Source organism: Schistocerca gregaria, chromosome 8 (assembly GCF_023897955.1).
Source record: "Schistocerca gregaria isolate iqSchGreg1 chromosome 8, iqSchGreg1.2, whole genome shotgun sequence".
Taxonomy (NCBI): Eukaryota; Metazoa; Arthropoda; class Insecta; order Orthoptera; family Acrididae; genus Schistocerca; species Schistocerca gregaria.
In genome coordinates this window covers 213027547-213055093 of record NC_064927.1, presented here as the reverse complement: position 1 = coordinate 213055093, position 27547 = coordinate 213027547, and positions in this window count along the sequence as shown.

The window sequence follows — 27547 nt, the reverse complement described above, 5'->3', positions numbered from 1 at the left end:
ATCCTTTGTCCAATTACTGGGTAATTAATGGATTCGATGATAAAAAAAAGCAAGTATATTTTGAGGTGACCTACTATTGTAGCCAGTTTTCGAGATAGTTAAAAGATTTGGAGTGCTGTTCAGAAAGTCGATGCTGCATGGACTGTAACAAGTAGTTGGTGGTGGTGGTTAGTGTTTAACGTCCCGTCGAAAACGAGGTCATTAGAGACGGAGCGCAAGCTCGGGTTAGGGAAGGGCTGGGAAGGAAATCGGCCGTGCCCTTTCAAAGGAACCATCCCGGCATTTGCCTGAAACGATTTAGGGAAATCACGGAAAACCTAAATCAGGATGGCTGGAGACGGGATTGAACCGTCGTCCTCCCGAATGCGAGTCCAGTGTGCTAACCACTGCGCCACCTCGCTCGGTAACAAGTAGTTGTCGGAACGGGTGGTATGTCGTGAATGTGGCGGGTGGAATAACACATCCATGTATTTTGAGTGTTACGTTCCCTTGGTTTGCGACATGTGATTTACATATTGCGGTCGTTTCAGTTTAAGTGCATGATTCAGGCCGAGTAATTTTGCTTGGTAGCGTTCATCATTCACCGTTTGACCCTCTTGCAGTAGGTCGTGGCATCACACACTGACAAGGACGAACTTTGCCACTCACCTCGAAAATATTGCCTCTGAATCATGGGAACCTATCTGCGCACATTGTGCATGTTCTCCATACTCTTCCACTAGAATTTCGGCAGTAGATTTCTTGGGATGAAAGCAAAAGAATACCACTTCCTTCAAATGCTGTTTTGTAGGTATAGAACCCAACATGACAAGCAGCTGAATAGATAAGTTCTTTTCTTCCCACTCGAAGGCCACACACAGATCTATTGTTAAACATGTCACGTGTCCTTGTCCGCTGTGCTAGTACAAATAATATCCAGTCTTCTTCAACAACGGGAATTAATTCTAGCGCCCAATAGTTCAATGTAGACAATTTTCGAAAAACAGGCCCACCCACAGGCTAAAAGGATGTAAAGCAGGGACTAAGGACTGCGTAGGAAACACGTGGGTTGAAATAGTCCTACAAAACAAGTTTTATTTACTTAAGGGCCACCGGATTCCTCGTGGAGTGAACCAAATCAAATTTTCGACACACTTACGAACTCCATCCCACCACTGGAAACACGTTTGAGTTGTAGAGTAGACGAGATCAGCATGCTTATCAAGCTCTGTCTCTCATCGTGAGCCTGGCAGGTGCAATGGTGCAGCGTAGCGAGAAAATCGTGGCTGGGGTACAGTTGTTCACGAGGTAGGCGACTTGAGCAATACACGTTACGGTAGAAAAATCGGACACGAATGATAATGAATCGCTTGAAATGTCAATCGTATGCGTGTTAAGTACACATTTCATGAATACATCAAAGAACAAAAATCACAACGCGAAAAGGTAATTAATGTGTAACAATGAAATTACATTTGTCTAGCTAACACATTTAAATGATTAACATTGTAAGATCACAGTTTAATGTAGACGTGAGAGAAGCCTTTGAAAATGAGTAATGCTGATACATCAATAAACGGGTGTAACCCCAAGAATATTGAATGAAAGCAGTCAAATGTGCACGTATCGTGTTGTATAAGTGACACTTGATGGAGTTCCATGACTGTTGCACTTGCTCGGTCTATGCAAGGGCGTCTAGTGCTGGTTGTGGATGACAGTGGAGTCCCGATGATATCCCATATGTTCTCGTTTGCAAACAGTTCCGGTGGTCGGGCCGACCAAGGAAACATGCCGACACTCTGTACGGCATGTTGGGTTACAACAGCGGAATGTGGGCGAGCGTTATCCTGTCGTAAACCACACCCTGGAGTGCTGCACATGAGTGGCAGCATACCATGTCGAATCACCACACTCACGTACAAATTTGCAGTCAGGACGCGTAGGATAACCACAAGAGTGCTTCTGCTGTCACACGAAGTCGCACCCCGGACCACAACTCTAGGCATAGGTCCAGTGTGTAAAGCACGCGGCCAGGCTGATTGTAGGCCTCCAACTGGCCTGCTGCTAACCAACACACGGCCATTACTCTAACCGAAGCAGAACCAGTTTTCATCGAAGAACGCAATAGACCTCCACCCTCCTTCCAATGAGCTCTCACATGAGTCCAGGTGTCGATAAAGGCGGAGGTTTAACGTCTAGGGAATGCACGCTTCAGAGCCTGTGGCTCGGAGCTGTCCTTTTGTAACAGTTTGCTGTATCATTGTTCTGTGGATTGGTGCTCATATTTCTACTGGTGATGCAGTACCATGCGCCAGTGCCACATGCCTAACACCATGATCTTCCCTCTCGGCAGTGCCACATGGCCATCCGGAGCCCGGCGTTCTTGCGACGGTACATTATGTACTGTGGCTGCATTCCTGCCAAATATTTCTCCAATGTAACCGAATAAACGTCCAGTTTCTCGTAGCCATATCTCGTCTACATCCGTGAGGTATTGGTAATGCCAGCTTTGTCGCCTTGAAGGCATTATTGACTAATATCGACACACTACACCCATCCTTAAAAGTAACTAACAGTCACGACCGTTACAGCGTGTATTTAAGGCGAACGTGATTTTCATCCTACGCTACTTGCGTCAAATTTGAACAGACGTCATTTTCAAAATGTTCAAATGTGTGTGAAATCTTATGGGACTTAACAGCTAAGGTCATCAGTCCCTAAGCTTACACACTACTTAACCTAAATTATCCTAAGGGCAAATACACACATCCATGCCCGACGAAGGACTCGAACCTCCGCCGGGACCAGCCGCACAGTCCATGACTGCAGCGCCTAAGACCGCTTTGCTAATCGCGCACAGCGACGTCATTTTCCAGTAGTATAAACACACGTACCAACTTTCATTTAAGTCACACGACTCTACCTTGGCATTGCGACTTTTTCTATCATCAAATTGCTCTTTTACATAGAAACTTTGTCGTGCCAGAAGACAACAATAGCTTTTATTGGCTGAAAATGTGCCTAAATATTAAATTTTTGGCTGCTATAATGAGTCTCGATTTGTGAAGTAATTCCGTAACGAGTAGAAGAGATTATTTCTTTAAGGTGTAACATATGACTAAGAATTCGCATCTGCAATTAGCATCCCCCCCTTGGCACTAATCGTAAGCCACAGGATACAAATATTGTTTTCTGTAACTACCTCAGCTTGAAATTACTGTCAATAATCATTTATTCTATTGAATACAGCATCCTACCTCACTGTCTTAGAACTTTAAAATAATGAAGTAATTTTTCTGAACTGTGGTGCAAGATAGAAGCGGAAACGAAAATAATATACCTGTAGTGGTCCATTGCTGAAACTGGGCGGGTAGTTCCTTTGGTAAATAAGATGTATTACTCATATTTTCAATAAAAACAAATAACTGCTTTCTGTAAACACTCTTATATTGTCAAAATTTATTATGTGTTATAAATTTACATCTGGCAATATGGTCGAACCATCATCCGTAATACTGATATATTTAGCTTCATACTGATCCTAGACAGTATAAAATAGGTGATGAGTAGAAGAATGGTATCATATTTTATAGTTTTAGCGCACCACTAAAAACTATACGGTTGTGTCGCTTCAATGTGACTACCTGTCAGAAACCTGAATAACCACCTTGTGCAGGACGGGCCGTTGTGAGTCATTCAGAAAGAGACTCAGTGAGGTTCTGGAAGCTCCCTACAGTGATGTAGAACCATTCCAACTCCTCAGCCGTGGCTAGAGCCGCAAGGTTTCGCGGTTCAAGGTTCATGACGCGAGCAGCCTGGTAGAGGTTGTCCGACAGATCCTCGACAATGAACTTCTGCGGAGTTCGGTGGCCGGAAGAGTGCTAGGAACGCACTTACACTGTGATCGGTGTGAAGAGTTGCATTATCCTACTTGTAAATACCATCGTTCCGAGGAAAATCAAACTACATGTAGGGGTGGACAGGATTTCCAAGGATAGATGCCTACGTATGTTGATGCATTCTGCTTCTAGAGTGACGAGATCTCCCAGGTTACGCTACTAAACGATTCCTTGGAACACAACTGTTGAAGGTGTTTACCTTCAGACGTTCAAGCTGTACAAGCCAACGGCCATCTGACCGATTGAGCACGACACGTGATTCATCCGAAAAAGCCACCTGTCTCCACTCAGTGGACGTCTAGTTGCGGTGTTGGCGTGCAAATTCCATCTCTTGTCGTCGATGAAAAGGATCAGCATGGGTGCATGTAACAAGGGCCCATAAGCTGTTAGCTCTGTGCCTCACATGAGCGTTAACCTACCCAACTGTTACATACACACATAAAAAAAGTTTGACGTCACCCCAGTTCCCAAAACTCCTGAAGATAGGTGTTGACTGTGGATATTGTTTCACAGACACAGTCATTTTTACTGTTCAGAGATGTCACTAAAGCCGCCCAAAGATGTAAAAAAAAAAAAAAAAAACATGCATGAGTAACGCCTATTAGACGGAGTAAGTCCGACAGCCACACTGTTCCAGTCATTCCACCGTGAAGGAGGTACACGGCTTGTGTTGTCTGTTGTTCAGCAACGTCTAGACGGTCAATACCGCGGTTCCATTTCGTCCCCGTTGTTACTAAGAGCCAGGAAGGGCTCTCAACAAGGGAGGTGTTCAGGGATCTCAGAGTGAACAAAAGCGATGTCTTTCGATGGAGGAGGTACAGAGAGACATGAATTGTCGATGACATGACTCGCCCAGGCTTCCCAAGGGCTACTACGGCAGTGGATGAGCGGTACCTACAGACTATGGATCGGAGGAACGCTGACAGCAACGCCACCGTGTTCAATAATGTTTTATGTGCAGCCACAGGACATCGTGTTACGACTCAAACTGTGCGTAATAGGTTGCATGATGAGCAACTTCACTCCTGACGTCCATGGCGAGATCCATCTTCGCAACCACGACATCATGCAGCGCAGTACAGATGGAACCAAAAACACCTTCAACTAGACAGTCGTGTCGATGAGTTTGGAGGCAACCTCGACAGACTGATCGCCTTAGACTGTCCAGCGAGTGGAGCAAGATGGAGGTTCCGTGCTGTTTTGGGGTGCCATTATGTGGGGCCGACATACGCCGCTGGTGGTCGGGAAGGCGACCTAACGGCAGTACGGTACGTGAATGCCATCCTCCAACAGATAGTGCAATCATATTTGTAGCAAATTGCCGAGGCATTCGTCTTCATGGACGACAATTCTCGCTCCTATGATTCACATCTTGTGAGTGACTCCTTCAGGACATTGCTCGACTAGAGTGGCCAGCATGTTGTCCAGACATGAACCCTATCGAACATGCCTGGGATGGACTGCTGTGTATGGACGACGTAACCAGCCAACCCCTCTGAGGGATCTACGTCGAATCGCCGTTGAGGAGTGGGATAATCGGGACCAACAGCGCCTTGATGAACTTGTGTGCCGCGACGAATACAGGCATGCATCAATGGAAGAGGGCGTGCTACTGGGCATTAGAGGTACCGGTGTGTACAGCTATCTGGACAACCTACTCTGAAGGTGGTACAACATGCAATGTGTGGTTTTCATTAGCAATAAAAAGGGAGGAAATTATGTTTATGTCGACCTCAATTCCAATTTTCTGTACAGGTTCCCGAAATCTCGGAACCGTAGTGAGGCCGAACTTTTTTGTTGAGTGTGTTTACCCTATACATGTAGTGCTGCAACCCGTCGTCTATGAATGGTTATTGCACCTTGATGTCGAACGCAACCGTGGGGATATTAATATCACTAGACTGTGTATAAGAAGAGTGGACATAAACGTACGACTCCCTTTTCAAATTATTATGTAACTGGACATAGAAAACTTTTTTATATATTAACACTTTCACCTGGTGACGGGTGTTGATATACACTCCAGGAAATGGAAAAAAGAACACATTGACACCGGTGTGTCAGACCCACCATACTTGCTCCGGACACTGCGAGAGGGCTGTACAAGCAATGATCACACGCACGGCACAGCGGACACACCAGGAACCGCGGTGTTGGCCGTCGAATGGCGCTAGCTCCGCAGCATTTGTGCACCGCCGCCGTCAGTGTCAGCCACTTTGCCGTGGCATATGGAGCTCCATCTCAGTCTTTAACACTGGTAGCATGCCGCGACAGCGTGGACGTGAACCGTATGTACAGTTGACAGACTTTGAGCGAGGGCGTATAGTGGGCATGCGGGAGGCCGGGTGGACGTACCGCCGAATTGCTCAACACGTGGGGCGTGAGGTCTCCACAGTACATCGATGTTGTCGCCAGTGGTCGGCGGAAGGTGGACGTGCCCGTCGGCCTGGGACCGGATCGCAGCGACGCACGGATGCACTCCAAGACCGTAGGATCCTACGCAGTGCCGTAGGGGACCGAACCGCCACTTCCCAGCAAATTAGGGACACTGTTGCTCCTGGGGTATCGGCGAGGACCATTCGCAACCGTCTCCGTGAAGCTGGGCTACGGTCCCGCACACCGTTAGGCCGTCTTCCGCTCACGCCCCAACATCGTGCAGCTAGCCTCCAGTGGTGTCGCGACAGGCGTGAATGGAGGGACGAATGGAGACGTGTCGTCTTCAGCGATGAGAGTCGCTTCTGCCTTGGTGCCAATGATGGTCGTATGGGTGTTTGGCGCCGTGCAGGTGAACGCCACAATCAGTACTGCATACGACCGAGGCACACAGGGCCAACACTCGGCATCGTGGTGTGGGGAGCGATTTCCTACACTGGCCGTACACCTCTGGTGATCGTCGAGGGGACACTGAATAGTGCACGATACATCCAAACCGTCATCGAACCCATCGTTCTACCATTCCTAGACCAACAAGGGAACTTTCTGTTTCAACAGGACAATACACGTCTGCATGTATCCCGTGCCACCCAACGTGCTCTAAAAGGTGTAAGTCAACTACCCTGGCCAGCAAGATCTCCGGATCTGTCCCCTATTGAGCATGTTTGGGACTGGATGAAGCGTCGTCTCACGCGGTCTGCACGTCCAGTACGAATGCTGGTCCAACTGAGGCAGCAGGTGGAAGTGGCATGGCAAGCCGTTCCACAGGACTACATCCAGCATCTCTACGATCGTCTCCATGGGAGAATAGCAGCCTGCATTGCTGCGAAAGGTGGATATACACTGTACTAGTGCCGACATTGTGCATGCTCTGTTGGCTGTGTCTATGTGCCTGTGGTTCTGTCAGTGTGATCATGTGATGTATCTGACCCCAGGAATGTGTCAATAAAGTTTCCCCTTCCTGGGACAATGAATTCACGGTGTTCTTATTTAAATTTCCAGGAGTGTATATCAACGGGGACAGGTGGAAATGCGTGTCCCGAGCGGGATTCGAAACCGGGATCTCATGCTTACATGTGAGACGCTCTATCCATCTAAGCCGGCGAGGGCACAGAGGATCGTGCGACTGCAGGGACTATCTCGCGCACGCCTCCTGCGATATCCACATTCTCTCCTTAGATGTCCACACACTACATTCGTAGTGTTCCTACACAACACGCTCATAACTCGTGGTAGACATTTTTACCAAGTCCCGTAAGAATTCGGTATTGCCAGAACTATATATTTATATGCATATGACGTCTATTCTTTCTCTTACGGGACTTGGTAAGAATGTCTTCCACGAGTAATGAGTGTGTAAGATAGGGACACTACGAATGTAGTGTGTGGACATGTAAGGTGAGAATGTGAGTGTCGCGGGAGGCGTGCGTGAGATAGTCCCTGAAGTCGCACTCTCTTCGGTGCTGTCGCTGGCTCAGATGGATAGAGCGTCTGCCATATAAACAGGGGATCCCGGGTTCGAATCACGGCCTGGGCACACATTTTCATCTGTCCCCGTTGATATATATCAACGGCCGTAGGCAGGTTCTAGACGGCTGCATATATCCGTGGTGTCTGTTCTTTCGGACATGTACCCCTGGCTAACACTGTAGTAGTGGCTTACACATATCACTGAAATGACAGCCAATGACGTTAATTCTCAGTGATAAGAAAGAACTATTTGTTTGAAAATATCCCAGACAGAACTACCCCAACTTAGACTGGAGTGTGTCAAATGAAACCTTCGTACAACCTATTAAATTTAACTGAGCATTGAACTTTCTCGTCCAGCACCGGAATCGTGCCTACTTAGAATCACAGATTTCGTCCAATATTATGGTGTATGCAAGGCATGGGCACAAATGAAACTGACTGAAATGGGAGCTACGGATGGTCAAGCATTATTTTTATTTTATTTGTTCTTATAAATCGATGTGCTTCCAGAAAGCTGCTGACGCAACGGAAGACTTGAGGCCGTTAATTTCAAGTTCCTGAGGTCCAGTCACTGTGGGGAAACTTCGTTTTTTATTTTCAATTTTTACCTTACTTATACTGCTAAAAGAGGAATATAATGCTCAGTATACTGTATTCACTAATGATTCATTAAATGCATTGAAGTACACACAAAGGGAAATATCGTATAAGTTTCCAGGAAGGGACTGTACGGTGTACATGAGAACTTGTAATATAGAATCATACTCTTATTTAAGTGTGCAGTTAATGATTTACAAACGCTGGGGTGAGATAAATCGTAAAAACACGGAATCTACTGTTCCCACGCTGCTACCTACGGCTGCTTAAAATAACAATGAAACCAACGGCAATTCTGTTTGCTTTAATTATAGTCTCTTCTCGGAAAAATTGTTTGCAGTGTCCTCAAAGACAGTGCATTGATTTCATGGAAATTATTTGCAGTCTGATATTTTCTTTTTTTCTATTCATTTTCATGCCTTTTATGAAAACATTTATACATACAGCATATTGTGCATAATTGTGTATTCTTTATTTGCGGCGTGACTAATGTAAAATCTTAATATCTCTAGCATTGTTGTTGTTGTTGTCTTCAGTCCTGAGACTGGTTTGATGCAGCTCTCCATGCTACTCTATCCTGTGCAAGCTGCTTCATCTCCCAGTACCTACTGCAACCTACGTCCTTCTGAATCTGCTTAGTGTACTCATCTCTCGGTCTCCCTCTACGATTTTTACCCTCCACGCTGCCCTCCAATGCTAAATTTGTGATCCCTTGATGCCTCAAGACATGTCCTACCAACCGATCCCTTCTTCTAGTCAAGTTGTGCCACAAACTTCTCTTCTCCCCAATCCTATTCAATACCTCCTCATTAGTTACGTGATCTATCCACCTTATTTTCAGTATTCTTCTGTAGCACCACATTTCGAAAGCTTCTATTCTCTTCTTGTCCAAACTAGTTATCGTCCATGTTTCACTTCCATACATGGCTACACTCCAAACAAATACTTTCAGAAACGACTTCCTAATACATAAATCTATATTCGATGTTAACAAATTTCTCTTCTTCAGAAACGCTTTCCTTGCCATTGCCAGTCTACATTTTATATCCTCTCTACTTCGACCATCATCAGTTATTTTACTTCCTAAATAGCAAAACTCCTTTACTACTTTAAGTGTCTCATTTCCTAATCTAATTCCCTCAGCATCACCCGATTTAATTTGACTACATTCCATTATCCTCGTTTTGCTTTTGTTAATGTTCATCTTATATCCTCCTTTCAAGACACTGTCCATTCCGTTCAACTGCTCTTCCAAGTCCTTTGCCGTCTCTGACAGAATTACAATGTCATCGGCGAACCTCAAAGTTTTTACTTCGTCTCCATGAATTTTAATACCTACTCCAAATTTTTCTTTTGTTTACTTTACTGCTTGCTCAATATACAGATTGAATAACATCGGGGAGAGGCTACAACCCTGTCTCACTCCTTTCCCAACCACTGCTTCCCTTTCATGCCCCTCGACTCTTATGACTGCCATCTGGTTTCTGTACAAATTATAAATAGCCTTTCGCTCCCTGTATTTTACCCCTGCCACCTTTAGAATTTTAAAAAGAGTATTCCAGTCAACATTGTCAAAAGCTTTCTCTAGGTCTACAAATGCCAGAAACGTAGGTTTGCCTTTCCTTAATCTTTGTTCTAAGATAAGTCGTAAGGTCAGTATTGCCTCACGTGTTCCAGTATTTCTACGGAATCCAAACTGATCCTCCCCGAGGTCCGCATCTACCAGTTTTTCCATTCGTCTGTAAAGAATTCGCGTTAGTATTTTGCAGCTGTGGCTTATTAAACTGATAGTTCGGTAATTTTCACATCTGTCAGCACCTGCTTTCTTTGGGATTGGAATTATTATATTCTTCTTGAAGTCTGAGGGTATTTCGCCTGTCTCATACATCTTGCTCACCAGCTGGTAGAGTTTTATCAGGACTGGTTGTCACAAGGCCGTCAGTAGTTCTAATGGAATGTTGTCTACTCCGGGGGACTTGTTTCGACTCAGGTCTTTCAGTGCTCTGTCAAACTCTTCACGCAGTATCGTATCTCCCATTTCGTCTTCATCTACATCCTCTTCCATTTCCATAATATTGTCCTCAAGTACATCGCCCTTGTATAAACCTTCTATATACTCCTTCCACCTTTCTGCCTTCCCTTCTTTGCTTAGAACTGGGCTGCCATCTGAGCTCTTGATATTCATACACGTGGTTCTCTTCTCTCCAAAGGTCTCTTTAATTTTCCTGTAGGCAGTATCTATCTTACCCCTAGTGAGATAAGCTTCTACATCCTTACATTTGTCCTCTAGCCATCCCTGTTTAGCCATTTTGCACTTCCTGTCGATCTCATTTTTGAGACGTTTGTATTCCTTTTTGCCTGCTTCACTTACTGCATTTTTATATTTTCTCCTTTCATCAATTAATTTCAATATTTCTTCTGTTACCCAAGGATTTCTAGCAGCCCTCGTCTTTGTACCTACTTTATCCTCTGCTGCCTTCACTACTACATCCCTCAGAGCTACCCATTCTTCTTCTACTGTATTTCTTTCCCCTATTCCTGTCAATTGTTCCCTTATGCTCTCCCTGAACTCTGTACAACCTCTGGTTCTTTCAGTTTATCCAGGTCCCATCTCCTTAATTTCCCACATTTTTGCAGTTTTTTCAGTTTGAATCTACAGGTCATAACCAATAGATTGTGGTCGGAGTCCACATCTGCCCCTGGAAATGTCTTACAACTTAAAACCTGGTTCCTAAATCTCTGTCTTACCATTATATAATCTATCTGATACCTTTTAGTATCTCCAGGGTTCTTCCACGTATACAACCTTCTTTCATGATTCTTAAACCAAGTGTTAGCTATGATTAAGTTGTGCTCTGTGCAAAATTCTACTAGGCGGCTTCCTCTTTCATTTCTTAGCCCCAATCCATATTCACCTACTATGTTTCCTTCTCTCCCTTTTCCTACACTCGAATTCCAGTCACCCATTACTATTAAATTTTCGTCTCCCTTCACTATCTGAATAATTTCTTTTATTTCATCGTACATTTCTTCAATTTCTTCATCATCTGCAGAGCTAGTTGGCATATAAACTTGTACTACTGTAGTAGGTGTGGGCTTCGTATCTATCTTGGCCACAATAATGCGTTCACTATGCTGTTTGTAGTAGCTTACCCGCATTCCTATTTTCCTATTCATTATTAAACCTACTTCTGCAGTACCCCTATTTGATTTTGTGTTTATAACCCTGTAGTCACCTGACCAGAAGTCTTGTTCCTCCTGCCACCGAACTTCACTAATTCCCACTATATCTAACTTTAACCTATCCATTTCCCTTTTTAAATTTTCTAACCTACCTGCCCGATTAAGGGATCTGACATTCCACGCTCCGATCCGTAGAATGCCAGTTTTCTTTCTACTGATAACGACATCCTCCTGAGTAGTCCCTGCCCGGAGATCCGAATGGGGGACTATTTTACCTCCGGAATATTTTACCCAAGAGGATGCCATCATCATTTAATCATACAGTAAAGCTGCATGTCCTCGGGAAAAATTACGGCTGTAGTTTCCCCTTGCTTTCAGCCGTTCGCAGTACCAGCACAGCAAGGCCGTTTTGGTTAATGTTGCAAGGCCAGATCAGTCAATCATCCAGACTGTTGCCCCTGCAACTACTGAAAAGGCTGCTGCCCCTCTTCAGGAACCACATGTTTGTCTGGCCTCTCAACAGATACCCCTCCGTTGTGGTTGCACCTACGGTACGGCCATCTGTATCGCTGAGGCACGCAAGCCTCCCCACCAACAGCAAGGTCCATGGTTCATGGGGGGAGGATCTCTAGCATTATTAAATTGTTAAGGTTGGTGTTTATTTGTCTTTGAACATGGTAGTCTCCAAAACCACTACATGGATTTCCGTGAGATTTTCAGTAGCTTAAAGTATAAGATTTACTTCATCGAAATCGGATGACGAAGAAAAATGTATCCTAATTTCAAGTTTCATTAACATTTTATTGTCTGTCTACTTCAACACGCTAATATACATAACTATTATACGAATATTAACAGGATTTTCGCCGGTTTTATTTGAAAACAGCTTTCGGCACCATACAGGCATTAATCCGTCAAAATAGCATCACGAAAACTAAAAAATGATGTCCACATATATTATAAAAATGAATGCGTGTATGTTCCACATGTCCTCCGAATCCACTGGAGATATTTCAACCAAACCAGGTACACATGTCTCTTACTGTGGGTAAAGATTCGCTGTGGTGTTATGAATCACCTACCTATCAAAGGGGCGAGAGTGGCCTGGAAAAGAAAATGTGAGCCACGACGTGCAAATACCCAGATTTTATTTATACAGTATTTGAGAATGAGAGCACTTACTGACTTGTAACAAACTTTTCATATAATTTCTGTTTTATCGGCTACTGTGCGGATCAGGTCAGACACGAACAAGTTGTTATGGCTGGTGGTAGAAATTCAAGATGTTCTGTACGTTACAAGTGAAGATTAACTGAAGACTTTATTTGTAAAACAGAAAATATACATAACTTTTCTCTATGTAGCGGCTTCCGGTGACTTCTAATTGCAAGTACTTTAGCCACTATTGCTGGACTATTACTGCTCTTGAAACCTGCTTTTCATGGAGTAAAATTATAGCACCAGGCGTGACATCATTGAGTTTAGATTTATTACTTCTTTGCCACTAACTCTATTCGCAACACACTTATCAGGTGTATACACATGTGCTGCTGAATGTACCTCCAAAATTATATCACTGTTCGACAAAGACAGAGGAGAAGGCAGATGTGGACCGAGAAAGGGAAGAGATGGCGACTGACAGCGAGAGGGGTTGAAGAGGAGATGGACAAAGAAAGGAGAGAGGAGATGGGTAGAGAGAGGGGGAGGAGGAACCCTGACAAGGCGCCCAAGGCCGCACGGCTATCCCGCACGGTCCCTTGTCAGATAAACTGTACTCGTCTGGCGTCGAGGGCAATACGGGCTGAGTGGGAACTTGTTGACTAGCTGGGCGAAACATGAAACATAGTCTCCTGCGCCATACCGCTTCGAGGTAGAGATATGCGACACTGCAGCGAAGAGCACAAGAGGAGTCTGAAGTCTGATATGAGAGCTCTATTGTTGCGTTTTCCTCTCCAGCATACTATACAAAAGTCTGCTATTTTCTTCTCCGTTACACGTGAGAGCCTCACTTTTTTCGACTGAAGCGAACTCGTCTAATAATTGTTAAATGTTTTTCCTTTGCGTCAATAGACTGGTTATTTACTAATGCGGTAAGAAATATCTCTGGCACGTTTCTTCTACCGCCACCTCCTCATAAGCTTCACACGCTTCATCCATGTTTCCCTAGGTAATGCCCTGCTTTCTATTTCCTCCCATATACCAACACGATTTTCTCCCTTTGAATTCTTAATAACTATCCTCTGCAGAACTCCGAAGGGGCCATTACAGGGAAACGCCCTGCCATTTTCGTTGGTTAGGTCTTCCCGTAATTTTGTAATTCTCCAACGCCGTGAAGTCTGCAAGAAACATAAGGGTGCACGTAACTGATACACTAAGTACAGCGAAGAAAACCTGGTGTAACGTGGCGACGGTATTCCCGATCGATTCTCGATCGTTGGGCCTCTGAGTGGTGTTTCTTTCTCCGTTACTCACGTTAGTTAACGTGAATAACGTTACTGGACTGTGGTACGGAAATAACATAATCATTGATAAAATTACGCCATATGCCGTTCTTGTTGTAACTTAATGGAATGACGTTCCACGACGTAACGCAAATGGATAACCAAAAGAGCTGACGTTAATTCGCCCAAATACCGTTACTGGCCTCTGAAGCAGAAGTAATGTCATCGTTGGTAACGTTGCGCTGTGTATTCTCCTTTTTGTAACTGAATGGAATTACATTCTATAAAAACAAAATATAACAAAGCAAGTGGTGCAGGAACATTGCACATACTTTCTCGTGCTTATAGTAGCAAAATTCATAAATGGCGATATGTAACAAATAGGGGACCGTTTGCATACACTAAGCTGCCGTCTAGGCTGCTGCCTAGAGCTGTGCGACGATTGGCTTTGAGTGGGACTAGTGTGTTCATGACGCGCTCAATCTGACCGGCTCGTTCTCTGCTGATCAGCAGGCCGCGGAGGCCGAGCGGTTCTAGGCGGTTCAATCTGGAACCACGCGACTGCTACGGTTCGAATCCTGCCTCTGCATGGATGTGTGTGATGTCCTTAGGTTAGTTAGGTTTAAGTACACTACTGGCCATTAAAATTGCTTCACCACGAAAAAGACGTGCTATAGACCCGAAATTTAACCGACAGGAAGAAGATGCTGTGATATGCAAATGATTAGCTTTTCAGAGCAGGCACACAAGGTTGGCGCCGGTGGTGACACCAACAACGTGCTGTCTTGAGGAAATTTCCCAACCGATTTCTCATACACAATCAGCAGTTGACCGGCGTTGTTGTGATACCTCGTGTAAGGAGGAGAAACGCGCACCATCACGTTTCCGACTTTGATGAAGGTCGGATTGTAGCCTGTCGCGATTGTTGTTTATCGTATCCCGACATTGCTGCTCGTGTCGGTCGAGATCCAATGACTGATAGCAGAATATGGAATCGGTGGGTTCAGGAGGGTAAAACGGAACGCCGTGCTGGATCCCAACGGCCTCGTATCACCAGCAGTGAAGATGACAGGCATCTTATCCGCATGGCTGTAACGGATCGTGCAGCCACGTCTCGATTCCTGAGTCGACAGATGGGGACGTTTGCAAGACAACAGCCATCTGCACGAACAGTTCGACGGCGTTGGCAGCAGCATGGACTATCAGCTCGGAGACCATGGCTGCGGTTACGCCTGACGCTGCATCACAGTCAGGAGCGCCTGCGATGGTATACTCAACGATGAACCTGGGTGCACGAATAACAAAACGTCATTTTTTCAGATGAATCCATCTTCTGTTTAGAGCATCATGATGGTCGTATCCGTGTTTGGTAACATCGCGGTGAACGCACATCGGAAGCGTGTATTCGTTATCGCCATACTGGCGTATCCCCCATCGTGATGGCATGGGGTGTCATTGGTTCCACGTCTCGGTTACCTCTTTTTCACATTCACAGCACTCTGAACAGTGGACGCTACATTTAAAATGTGTTACGACACCAGTCTCTTCCCTTCATTCGATCCCTGCGAAACCCTACATTTCAGCAGGATAATGCACAACCGAATATTGCAGGTCCTGTACAGGCCTTCGTGGATACAGATCATCTTCGACTGCTGCCCTGGCCAGCACATTCTCAGGATCTCTCAGCAATTGAAAACGTCTGGTCAATGGTGGCCCAGAAACTGACTCGTTACAATACGCCAGTCACTACTCTTGATGAACTGTGGTATCGTGTTGAAGCTGCATGGGCAGCTGTACCTGTACATGCCATCCAAGATCTGTTTGATCCAATGCCCAGGCGTATCAAGGCCGTAATTACAGCCAGATGTGGTTGTTCTGGGTACTGATTTCTCAGGATATATGCACCCAAATTGCGTGAAAATGTAATCACATATCAGTCCTAGTGTAATATATTTGTCCAGTGAATACCCGTTTTTCACCAGCTTTTCATCTTGATGTAGCAATTTTAATGGCCAGCAGTATAGTTCTAGGTTCTAGTGGACTGATGGCCTTAGATGTTAAGTCCCATAATGCTCGGTGCCATTTGAATCCTTTTTTATGCTGATCAGCTCGCCGCCCTGGGCCCAACTCTCCGTATTACGGACAAACTCGTTGCTTTGGGTCAGAAAGCTGCGCTGCTCCAGAAGTGTATCATTTCAAACCTCATTGTTGTGCTTCGTCGCAAGTATATTTACCGTTTGATTTAAGCTCTTATTCTATTGATTATTTTATTTATTATTATGAATTTATTTAAGTTTTTAACTTTAAAGTGTTGACCAAAAGTGTGGCAAGTTTATTGGTTATTTTAATTTGACGATGTACTAAGGAAATTCCGTCGTACTAATGTTTTTACAAGTCTGAAAGCTACTTCTTTAATCTTCATTGAACGTATTATACATTTACATGCATCTAAATGTACTTATATGTTATGTATTTATAAGCACTATCTGAACTCAATTTCCTGTTAGTCGTAATTATATTGACTGGATGTATGCAATTATGTAGTTGGAACAGAGGAAATAAAAGACAAAAAAAAACGGGATAGATAGAAAACGGAAGAGAAAGTGGAATCGGGAGAAGACAGCGCAGAAACATTTACTAGACTAGTAGATTCTGATCTGTTCGTTTTGCCACTTCGAATTTCACTACATATAATTCACATGTAGCAAAGTGAAAGTATGTCATTCACTGTGCTACGTGTTTCAAAATTATTTATCGTTTCCAAAATACATTGAATCCAATTTTGAAATACTCAAAATTTACTCTAAGTCGATATCCTAGAAAACTTCTATTCTCTTTCGAAAATTTCAAAATCTACTCTAAAAACTGTGATGAACTTCGTATGTAATTTTAAATTTAACTGAAATATTGGTTTAAAGAAAATTTACATAAGAATTTGCTACTAGGTCACTCGAATAGTACCGTACGAGAAAGTATGTGTACCACTTGTTTTTTTCGTAGAATTTTCGGAAGTCTGGACAATGAGAGGATACTTCATGGTTTTAAAAATATGGAACCAAAAATGACATATATAGCAATAAAAAATACAGTAAAAATTTCGTGATGAAACATGAATTTAAATTTCAAACACATTGGCACTTAGTAAAAAATATAAACATATATGGCTTTACTTAGGTGGTGGTATTACCGGTCGTTGTCTCCACCATCGACGACTCAGATTCCAAATCCAAGAATAGAGAAGATCATTACTTTTCCCCAGAAGACAAATATGAGGTAGTTAATGAGGATGGTGAGTCGTGGAAGTTTTCCCACGCAATATCCTTGTTACTGCGGAGTAACAAAATGTTGTTCACGTGCTATTCGCAAATGTTGTACCTTACTGGGTTCAGCACGTATCGAAGAGAGGGGAATAGCTGCTTCACGCTCATTTGTGTTGCTGGGATAGCAAGAATGACACAGGCAAGCTGCACTAAACGTTGCTCCTCCCAGTATTGGAGAACATTTGCGTTCATTTTGAGTTGCCTCGTACCTTCAAAATAACTTCGGAGTTTTGTCTTAAAATATAAAGCCGTTCGATTAGACTCGCTCGGAGCTTTGTATCACTGTGCATTCTTCTCCGCCAGTAGTAGCTGAAAATTGTCATCCTATTTATTTGACTCATCATTCGCCGCACGACATTGTCGCACTTCTTCCATCCCAGTTTCGGTATCAATCACCTTCTGGATCTTAACCCTTAAGATCCAATTTATATTGCAATGTTAGTTCTTGAGGAAATAAAAAAGTTCAAAATATCTTCACTGTTCGTTCCGTAATGAATATAATTTGCAAGGCGCATTTGTTTTGCAAATCATTTAATCATCTAATATCTGTTATTTAAATAACATTTTTCAAAGGTGTTTACAGTTTCGAAGGTACATTGATTTCCTAGAAAAAGGTTCGAAAACGTTTTTCGCTATATTTTCCAAATGTACTTTACATAGTGTTCTTAACATTGTCTGCAAACACTTTCAACTTCATTAAAACATTAGTTATCTAAATATGAACAAACAAACATTAGAAAGATTTTGCCACTAGTCACTGCCGTATTAAACTAAGTACAAGGTATGTGCATTGTTTGTGCACACTTTTTTTTAACTATATTCATCAGCGAATTGCCTCTGATAACGCTTCTCTAGAAATGTCCTGCAATTGGTGTTATTTATTTTTTTCAACAGTGTTCAATTCAAACGAAACACATAAAAAACCGGATTAATTCGTTACATGTCCCGAATAACGGTTGCAACACATTTTGTTACACTATGGGCCCGTGATAATTAGTTATGGGTAGAGTATTGTTCTCCCTGCACCGCAGGACAATACCGTTGTTGAAGCCCATAACGTTATTCCTTTTGTGTTACCACGCTGCATTTTGTTCTGTACCGGAATTCCTTTCGTTACTGCAATAACGTTACACGGCATAAGGTTTAACCGATAATGACGTTACTCTGGTACCGCAGACAACTGCGGCAGTACTGAAGTGGAACTCGTAACAGAACGGTTTAATTTGTCGGTCTAAGGTTATTAATACGAAACGTTAAGTTACGGGCCCCTGACAAAAGCCTGGGATGGTTATAGGCACCAAAATAGTTCGTGGTAGTATCGCGTACAACAGGTATAAAACGGCAGCACTTTGATGGAGCCGTCAGATTTACCCAGGAGATTCATGTGAAAAATTTTCCGACGTCTTCATGGCCACACGACGGACATAAACAGACTTTGGAAGCGGGATGGTGGTTGGAGCTAGACGTAAGGGTGATTCCACTTCGGTAATCGTTAAGTAATCAGATATTGCGAGATTCACAGTGACAAGAGTGTTCAAAGAATACCAAATTTCAAGCATCTTCTCTCACCATGGACGACCACTGTTCAACGACCTTCATTTAAAAACCTACAGCTGCAGCGTTTGCGTATAGTGGTCAGTGGTAACAGACAAGGAACTCTGCCTCAGCTGACAGACGAAATCAGTGTGGGACATACGACGAACTTAACTGTTAGGTTAATGCGGCGTAATATAGCGACAATCTTTGTTAACAGCATAACATCGTCTGTAGCGCCTCTCTTGAGCTCGTGATCGTAGCCGTCTGAGCCTACGTGACTGCAAAACCTTGAACTGGTCATGTGGTATCGATAGCTACGATGCCACGGCGAGGGTGCAACTTCTTAGGTTGGCACTACGACACCGACTCCGACGTCAGCGCTCTCTAGCTCCGCTCCAGATTCAGCCCATTTGATCATGAGCAGACGGCTGGGACACTTCGCTTCAGCTTCAGACTTGCACCACTTAAGACGGGGCTATGGCTTCGCACCTCAGTGCAAAATTATGTATTCATCTTCTTGCTAAAGTAAAGGTGATTTTAATTCACGCTGCAGTAGAGAGGGATTTTCACCTTTTCCTGCTCCGACTCGCTTTCGTCATTCGGCCTACCCGTTCAGATTACAGGAGCAGACCCACGCGCCGCCTTCCAGGCGGGATGCAAAAGGTCCGATGAGTCTCGATTTCGGTGGTAACAGCTGACGGCAGGCTTTCAGTGTGCCACAGACTCCTCGTCGACCCAAATTGTCAACGAGGCACTCTGTAAGCTGGTGGTGGCTCCATAATGGAATGGCTTGGATTCTCTGTTGCCACTGAGCCTGGAAATTTTTTTTTTCTTTTGTCGTCAGTCTACTGACTGGTTTGGTCTGATGCGACCCGCCACGAATTCCTTTCCTGTGCTAACCTCTTCATCTCAGAGTAGCACTTGCAACCTACGTCCTCAATTATTTGCTTGACGTATTCCAATCTTTGTCTTCCTCTACAGTTTTTGCCCTCTACAGCTCTCTCTAGTACCATGGAAGTCATTCCCTCATGTCTTAGCAGATGTCTTATCATCCTGTCCCTTCTCCTCATCAGTGTTCTCCACGTATTCCTTTCCTCTCCTATTCTGCGTAGAACCTCCTCATTCCTTACCTTATCAGTCCACCTAATTTTCAACATTCGTCTATAGCATCACATCTCAAATGCTTCGATTCTCTTCTGTTCCGGTTTTCCCGCAGTCCATGTTTCACTACCATACAATGCTGTACTCCAGACGTACATCATCAGAAATTTCTTCCTCAAATTAAGGCCGGTATTTGATATTAGTAGACTTCTCTTGGCCAGAAATGCCTTTTTTGCCATAGGGAGTCTGCTTTTGATGTCTTCGTTGCTCAATCCGTCATTGGTTATTTTACTGCCTAGGTAGCAGAATTCCTTAACCTCATTGACTTCATGACCATCAATCCTGATGTTAAGTTTCTCGCTGTTCTCATTTCTACTACTTCTCATTACCTTCGTCTTTCTCCGATTTACTCTCAAACCATACTGTGCACTCATTAGACTGTTCATTCCGCTCAGCAGATCATTTAATTCTTCTTCACTTTCACTCAGGATAGCAATGTCATCAGCGAATCGTGTCATTGATATCCTATCACCTTGCATTTTAATTCCACTCCTGAACCTTTCTTTTATTTCCATCATTGCTTCCTCGATGTACAGATTGAAGAGTAGGGACGAAAGGCCACAGCCTTGTCTTACACCCTTCTTAATACGAGCCCTTCGTTCTTGATCGTCCACTCTTATTATTCTCTCTAGGTTGTTGTACATATTGTATATGACCCGTCTCTCCCTATAACTTACCCCTACTCTTTTCAGTATCTCGAACAGCTTGCACCAATTTATATTATCGAACGCTTTTTCCAGGTCGACATGGTTATGTTCTGCTAAATAGAGACTATTTTCAGCCACTCACGATCTTCATGTTGCCAAACTACTATGGAATTTTTATGCATGACAGTGCGCCATGTCACAAGGCATTACTGTTCGCAATTGGTTTGAAGAACGTTGTTTACAGTTTGAGTGAATGGTTTGGCCTCGCAGATCATCCGACATGGATTTCATCGAACATATGTGGGATACGTTTGAGAGGTCAGTTCCCGCACAAAAATCTGTACCGGCAACATTTTCGCATTTATGGATGCCTATAGAGGCAGCGTGGTATGTATTTCTGCAAGGGACTTCCAACAACCACGCTACTCCGACTTAATGCAGTACACCGGGCTTGGTGTGGCGCAAGCAGCCAAGAGCGTAGGAGTGGGTAGGGGGATCTTTCCCGTGTTTCCGGATTCCCTATCCTTGGGTGCCTACAACGCCTAATCCAGCACAAATCACGCCACTGTTTTCTATGTGTTTGCTTGTTTACTCACTACTCCAGCTTGCCTTTCTACCGCGCTTGCTTTAGATTAGATGATTTCCTATTTAACTGTGAACTGTTCATTTTATAACTTGCAGCAGCAGAACGAGGAGCTAAACTTCGTTTACATAGAGGAGTCCGAAAGAAATCAAAGTACACGATTCACGCACATGCATCGGTGATATACGGTCAAGTTACACTCATAGTGCTTTACTATTTCGGCGTACTATTAGCGTCTGCTCCAATGGATAGTCTACACTGAAATATAGGTTATGAAAGAATATGTTCAGATGGAAAAGTGTTAAAAATGAAGTAAATCAGAATGGTCGGCTTCGTTTTAAAAAAAAACGTAGAAATAGGGTATTTCTGGTTGAGAGGTAGCACACTTCAGCTTGGCGTGCTCACTTTGTTAGAACAATGAGAGAAAAAGACAGAGGTATGAAGAAACCTACAACTGTGATCTGAAGAAAAACTCCAGTTACTAGATAGCAAAATAATAATTTTGTTTTAATTTCTTTCGTCTGTCCCTAGAAAAATATATTAATAACAATTGTATTACACGTTTGCTTCAGTTATTAGACACTAACATAAGTTTTATTTTTTTATTTCATAGGCTTTCCTGTGCACTGTTCTAAAAGCGAAAATACTGCTGTCTCCTACACGCACAGCTGCATGTTCGACTGTAAAACAAGTTTAGTTTTACTATTATTTATTTCGACTGTTTTTCTCTAGATACATGTAAACAGAATGTATGTTTGTTCTGTTTGCTGTACTTATACCAAGTACAGTTCAAAAACCATGTTACATTTTGATTGAGGGTAGATATACTGATCAGCCAGAACATCATGACGAACTCCTAATAGACGTCATGTCCACCATGGTACAGATAACATGGACAAAACGTCGTGGCATGGGAGTAATGCGGCCTTCTTAGGTCGTTGGAGAAAGCTGGCACAATGTGTGAGCACACAACTCATCTAACGTAAATTCCTGGGAGGTGGGAGAAGAGCTCTGACGCAACGTTCCAACACATCCTAGATGTATTCCATCGGATCCAGATCTGTGGAGTTGGAAGGCCAACACATCAATCAGAACTGGCCACTGCGTCCCTCGAACCATTCCCCTGGACTTCTGGCCTTGTGACATGGCGCATTACCTTACTGTAAAATGCCACTGCCATTGTGAAACATGATCGTCATCGATGGGTGCACGTGGTCTGCAATCAGTGTAGTCCTTAGCCCTCATGGTGCTTTATACAAGCTCAACTCGTCCCATGTATGATCACGTGAATGTTCCTCAAGTCATAATGAAACATCCGCCAGCTTGTCTCTGTCATGCGGTACCGGTGCCAAGGAGTTGTTGCCCTTGTAGACGACGGGTTCATACCCTCTCATTGGCTTGATGAAGTAGGTATCAGGATTCAGCAGAGTAGGCAATGCTCTGCCTCTGCGCTAGTGTCCAGTGCTCTTCGTCACTTGCATCCTCACTTGTAGTTGCCGATGTCGTTGTGTTACGATTGGTATGTGCACGGGTCGTTGGCTGCAGTGGCCTTTCTTTAGGAGTGTTCGCTCCACTTTGTGTTCAGACGCACTTGTACTTTGCCCAGCATTAGGGTCTGATGTTAGTTCTGGCACAGTTCGCCCCCTGTTTAACCAGTCTGCTCAGCATACAACGTCCTAAATCTCTAATGAGGGCTTGCCGTCCAACACAACGGTATCTGGACTTGGTTTCACCTTGCTTTGACCACGTTTTGAAGACACTCACCACAGCACTCTTCGAACATGCCACGAGTCTTGCAGTTCCTGAAATACTCGTACTGATCCTCCGGGCCATCACAATCTGCCCTCCCCACTGTGCACACGGACAGCACACATACTGACACTATATGCTCTGTGCGTGTGTCTGACTAGCAGTCGTTTGTCGCTGCCTGACCCTGCTATCATCTGGATGGTTTTATATCGGTAGTGTCAGTGGTCGTAATGTTCTCTCTGATCACTGTGTATCACTCATGCGTCATCTGAAGCAACCAATAACAGAACATATCAACAGTTTACAATGCACTCTGCTAAAACGGCATTTCAAAAGTGAACAGGGTATACGTAAAGGAGCGAATGAAATCAATAACATAGGTAACATTTTAAAGAAAATAGCTTAAGTAACATTATTTCCTGAAACCAATCAGCATAGACTGAAAAAAATGTCGGCGTCATGACATCCGGTGTCTTATCATTTCGTTAAGTTTTTGTTTCATTGACAGTTTGCATCAGTAGCACACGAAGAAGAGAAACACGAGACTACTATGCACTCAGCATAGCATGTAGCAATAGCTACGCGAGTGGTGCGGAGAATCTCCAGTACGCTTCATGTACTTTCTCGGGAACGGAATAGGGAATTCCGTTTCGACATGTTAGTTACATTTTATATAGGCAACGTACGTCCTAAAATTTACCAATGTAAAGTAGCCAGTCGCTATATTTTTCAATGAAATTTTTTTCAAATATACTTAAACGTATCGCAGTCACTAAGACCATATCAAAGGAAAAAATTTTTGTAATCAGCCTGCAATGTGTATCTGTAAGATGCGGAAAATCAATAATTTCTTATCCGCCACTGCCGGTCCCAAGCCCGAGGCCTCATCTCACAAGTGATGAGGAAGGATGAGGGGGAGGAGTAACACCTCGTAAAAAAACCTGGGTCCATCTGGCTCCGGATGGTAGGACCTTGTGAGACCACCTGCCTAGGGTTACAAGAGAATCCCGGTCAACGGTCTGAAAGGCGGAAGAGGAAACCTAACTCCCAACGGCAGAGAGAGCGGTAGAACCTAATGGAGGACACAAAACCAAATCCACTTTGCGTTTGTCATGTAGCAGGCGGTGAAGTGTTCAGCGCCTCTTCACCAGTGATGCGGCTGAAATTCATATTATGGAACTAACCCTTCCGGTCTTAGCATTCTGAGTTCACTCAATGAGTGTGCTCAACCCCATCTAATACCAGGAACATGGAGCAATTTAATAGTCATTACCCAAGGTGGTCAATCCACCGTCGGTATAACTGGCGCAACTGGTCTTTCGGATTCTGGGGCGCCCAGGTCCTATATCTACACCTACATCCATACTCTGAAAGCCATCTGACGGTGTGTGGCGGAGGGTATTTTGAGTACTTCTATCGTTTCCCTCTTCTATTCCAGTCTCTTATTGTTCGTGGAAAGAAACATTTTCGGTATGCCTCCGTGTGGGTTCTAATCTCTCTGATTTTATCCTCATGGTTTCTTCGCGAAATATACGTAGTAGGGAGCAATAAATTGCTTGACTCCTCGGTGAAGGTATGTTGTCGAAACTTCAACAAATGCAATGTGATTCAGCAGAGGAAGTCGGAGTCCTCTGGCCAACTTAAAATCGAAAGAAATACATTTATTGTAACACTTAACATACAAACATTTTGGCAACCAGGTAAACTTCATAAGTTTGGACGTACATAAAAAAAGAAAGAAACAGAAACTTCAAATTTTGGCACTTCAGGTGTAAGGTGCCAGGCAAATCCAACACCTTCCATGAAAACCCTGACATGATAAGCAAATCCAGTAGTATGTCACATAGCTCCGAATAAATCGTGACATTAAATTAACCAAAGTAATACGAGTAACGAGTGAGCAAATGGAATACCACAGACTAACACAAGAATGCCTAAATGCATGTTGTACCTTCCCATCGTGAGGCAGACCCAGTTCCGAGGGGAGAAACGAGGACAGAAGCCGAGAGCAGAACCGTGTTAAGCTAGAACGCCCTACGATAAGGGAAGGTCTGGGCACCTACGGCGCCAGCTGACCAGTAGAGCCACACAACCCGCACGTTTTAGCGTGAGACTTTTTCTCTTCTCAGGTACGTCAAGGACCACCCCCAGCCCATGTTAAAAGCTAGAGCCCTCCAGAAAAACAGTATAGATCTTACGATAACACAAAAAAGGCCACTACCACCCGCAAGTTTTAGCGTGAGACTTTTTCGTGTCTCAGGTACGTCAAGGACCACCCCCCAGCCCATGTTAAAAGATAGAGCCCTCCAGAAGAACAGTATAGATCTTACGATAACGCTAAAAGGACCACACCAGCTGCAGGTTTTAGCGTGAGACATTTTAGCGTCTCTGTTACGTTGCAAACTTTAAAAACATTGTCCCACCACCTAAAGTATAACATTTCTTATTGGATTGACAGAATTTTTGTAGGCGGAGCCTAAGGTTAACATTGAGACCCTGATTGGTCAGATTAAAACACAGCCAGATAGTTTTTTTTGTTACATCAACTTCGGTGAATTGTAGTAAGGAGAAGTCAGAGGAGAGTTGGTTCCGAGACGGTGAGCTGGCTGGCTGCTGCGTCGGCCGCTGCCGCTCTGACGCTGCTTAAACACCGACAAGGTAATGAACGCACGCGATGCCGCATTTTTGAGCGCATAAGGCTTCACTCAGAACTGCAGAAGTCTCATCTGTTACACCTCCTTTTTGCGTAATACTAGTGTCAATCGTTAATTAAAACTCATGGTGTTCACATTTGCCACTTGAAGAACAGATCTGAAAGGCGATGATTTTTCTTTTATATAGTTATTGAGAAGCCACATCAGCGACTGTAATTTACGACAAGTTAGATAAGTAATGAAAGATAATTGAGGGTCACTGTAGACCATTTTGATATTTTTCTCTTTTGTGAAACTTAAATTTAACCTAGATTATAGATGTGATATGGCATAGGTCATCCTTCGATCGATTGTAGAACTTGGGAACCCATTCAGGGAATATTCGTTCATATTTTTGTTGAACGCAGTTGGATTTTACCATCCTGTATTAAAACATTTCCTTTTATCAATAGTGCAATTTATAAACGATGTTTTGTGAGTAGAATAAAATTTCCAGTGGTAAACTTAACTGCTTTTTCGACGTTATTTTAGCAGCTAACTAAATAAGAAAAGCCTTGAACCCTTTCCACTATATTTAGTTAGTATTAAGATTCTTTTACAGGGAGTGCAGTGGAGCTGACGCTGAGATCATTAAGTATTAGGTTATATCATCGTTAGTCTCACTGAACTCTTCTGAATTCTACATGTCATGTTTGGTCTGGCGTCTCCTTACCAGCAACAGGTCCCAGGTTCAAACTAGTCAATTCCCTAAAAACACGCTCAGAGCGTCGTTGCGCGAAAGAGGTAGGGAGACACGATATAGTACAATCAGACACCACCATGAATGTTTAGACAGGAAACATGAATGACGAACAATAATACCATGGATTTTGGCAATTATCGTCTTTTTAAAGGTAAAACTGACGAAAGAGTAGATAATGTGACACATCTGGGAGTTGCTTTTGCAGTCTCCAATAATATTTTAAACTTAATAACGGAGGTAATAGACTAATGATAATTTCTCTTAAATGCTCTAATGAAGCATACGCTTTAATTATAGCCCATATGACAGTCAATGAGGATAGCCGTAAAAACCTGATCATCTCGAAAACTCCCTCAAACCATGCTAAAATTTTCATGGGTGATTTTAATGCTCAATTAGGTACAGGGAAAAAATACAAGAAAACGATGTGCGGATTTCCTGCGGTAAAATGGGCAAAACAAAATGGCCAAAGACTTGTTGAAACATGCAAAAATTTAAACCTTAAACTCATGTCAACACATTATAAAAAGAGCACTTCTAAACAAAAAACGTGGCGGGCACCGGATACATTTATTGGGGAAATTTAAATAGATCATGTAGCATTTCATACGTTAACTGTAAAGAAATTTTAAATGTCCAATTTGGGAAATGGGCTAATATAGATTCTGACCATTATTTAACGCGAATAAAGGTAACACTTCTGCCTCAGATACTCGTCAAAACAAAAAACGTTATCCCAAAATTTGACACTGCTAAAATAACCCCAAGTCTAACAAGTGATCTTAACAAAAACTTCCAACAACTGTCATAGCCTAAAAGAAAAGTTCATCACAACAGCACAAAATTTAATTCTACTTCGAAAGCAACAGAAACACCCTTGGCTGACAGCGGATTGTGAAACAAATGATTCAAATGGCTCTATACACTATGGGATTTAACAGCTGAGGTCATCAGTCCCCTAAACGTAGAGCTACTTAAACCTAACTAACATTACACACATCCATGCCCGAGGCAGGATTCGAACCTGCGACCGTAGCAGCCGAGTGGTTCCGGACTGAAGCGCCTAGAACCGCTCGGCCACCGAGGCCGGCGATTGTGAGACAGCAGTTAAGTCTTGGCATTAGTCATTCAAAATTGGAATAGTAACAAA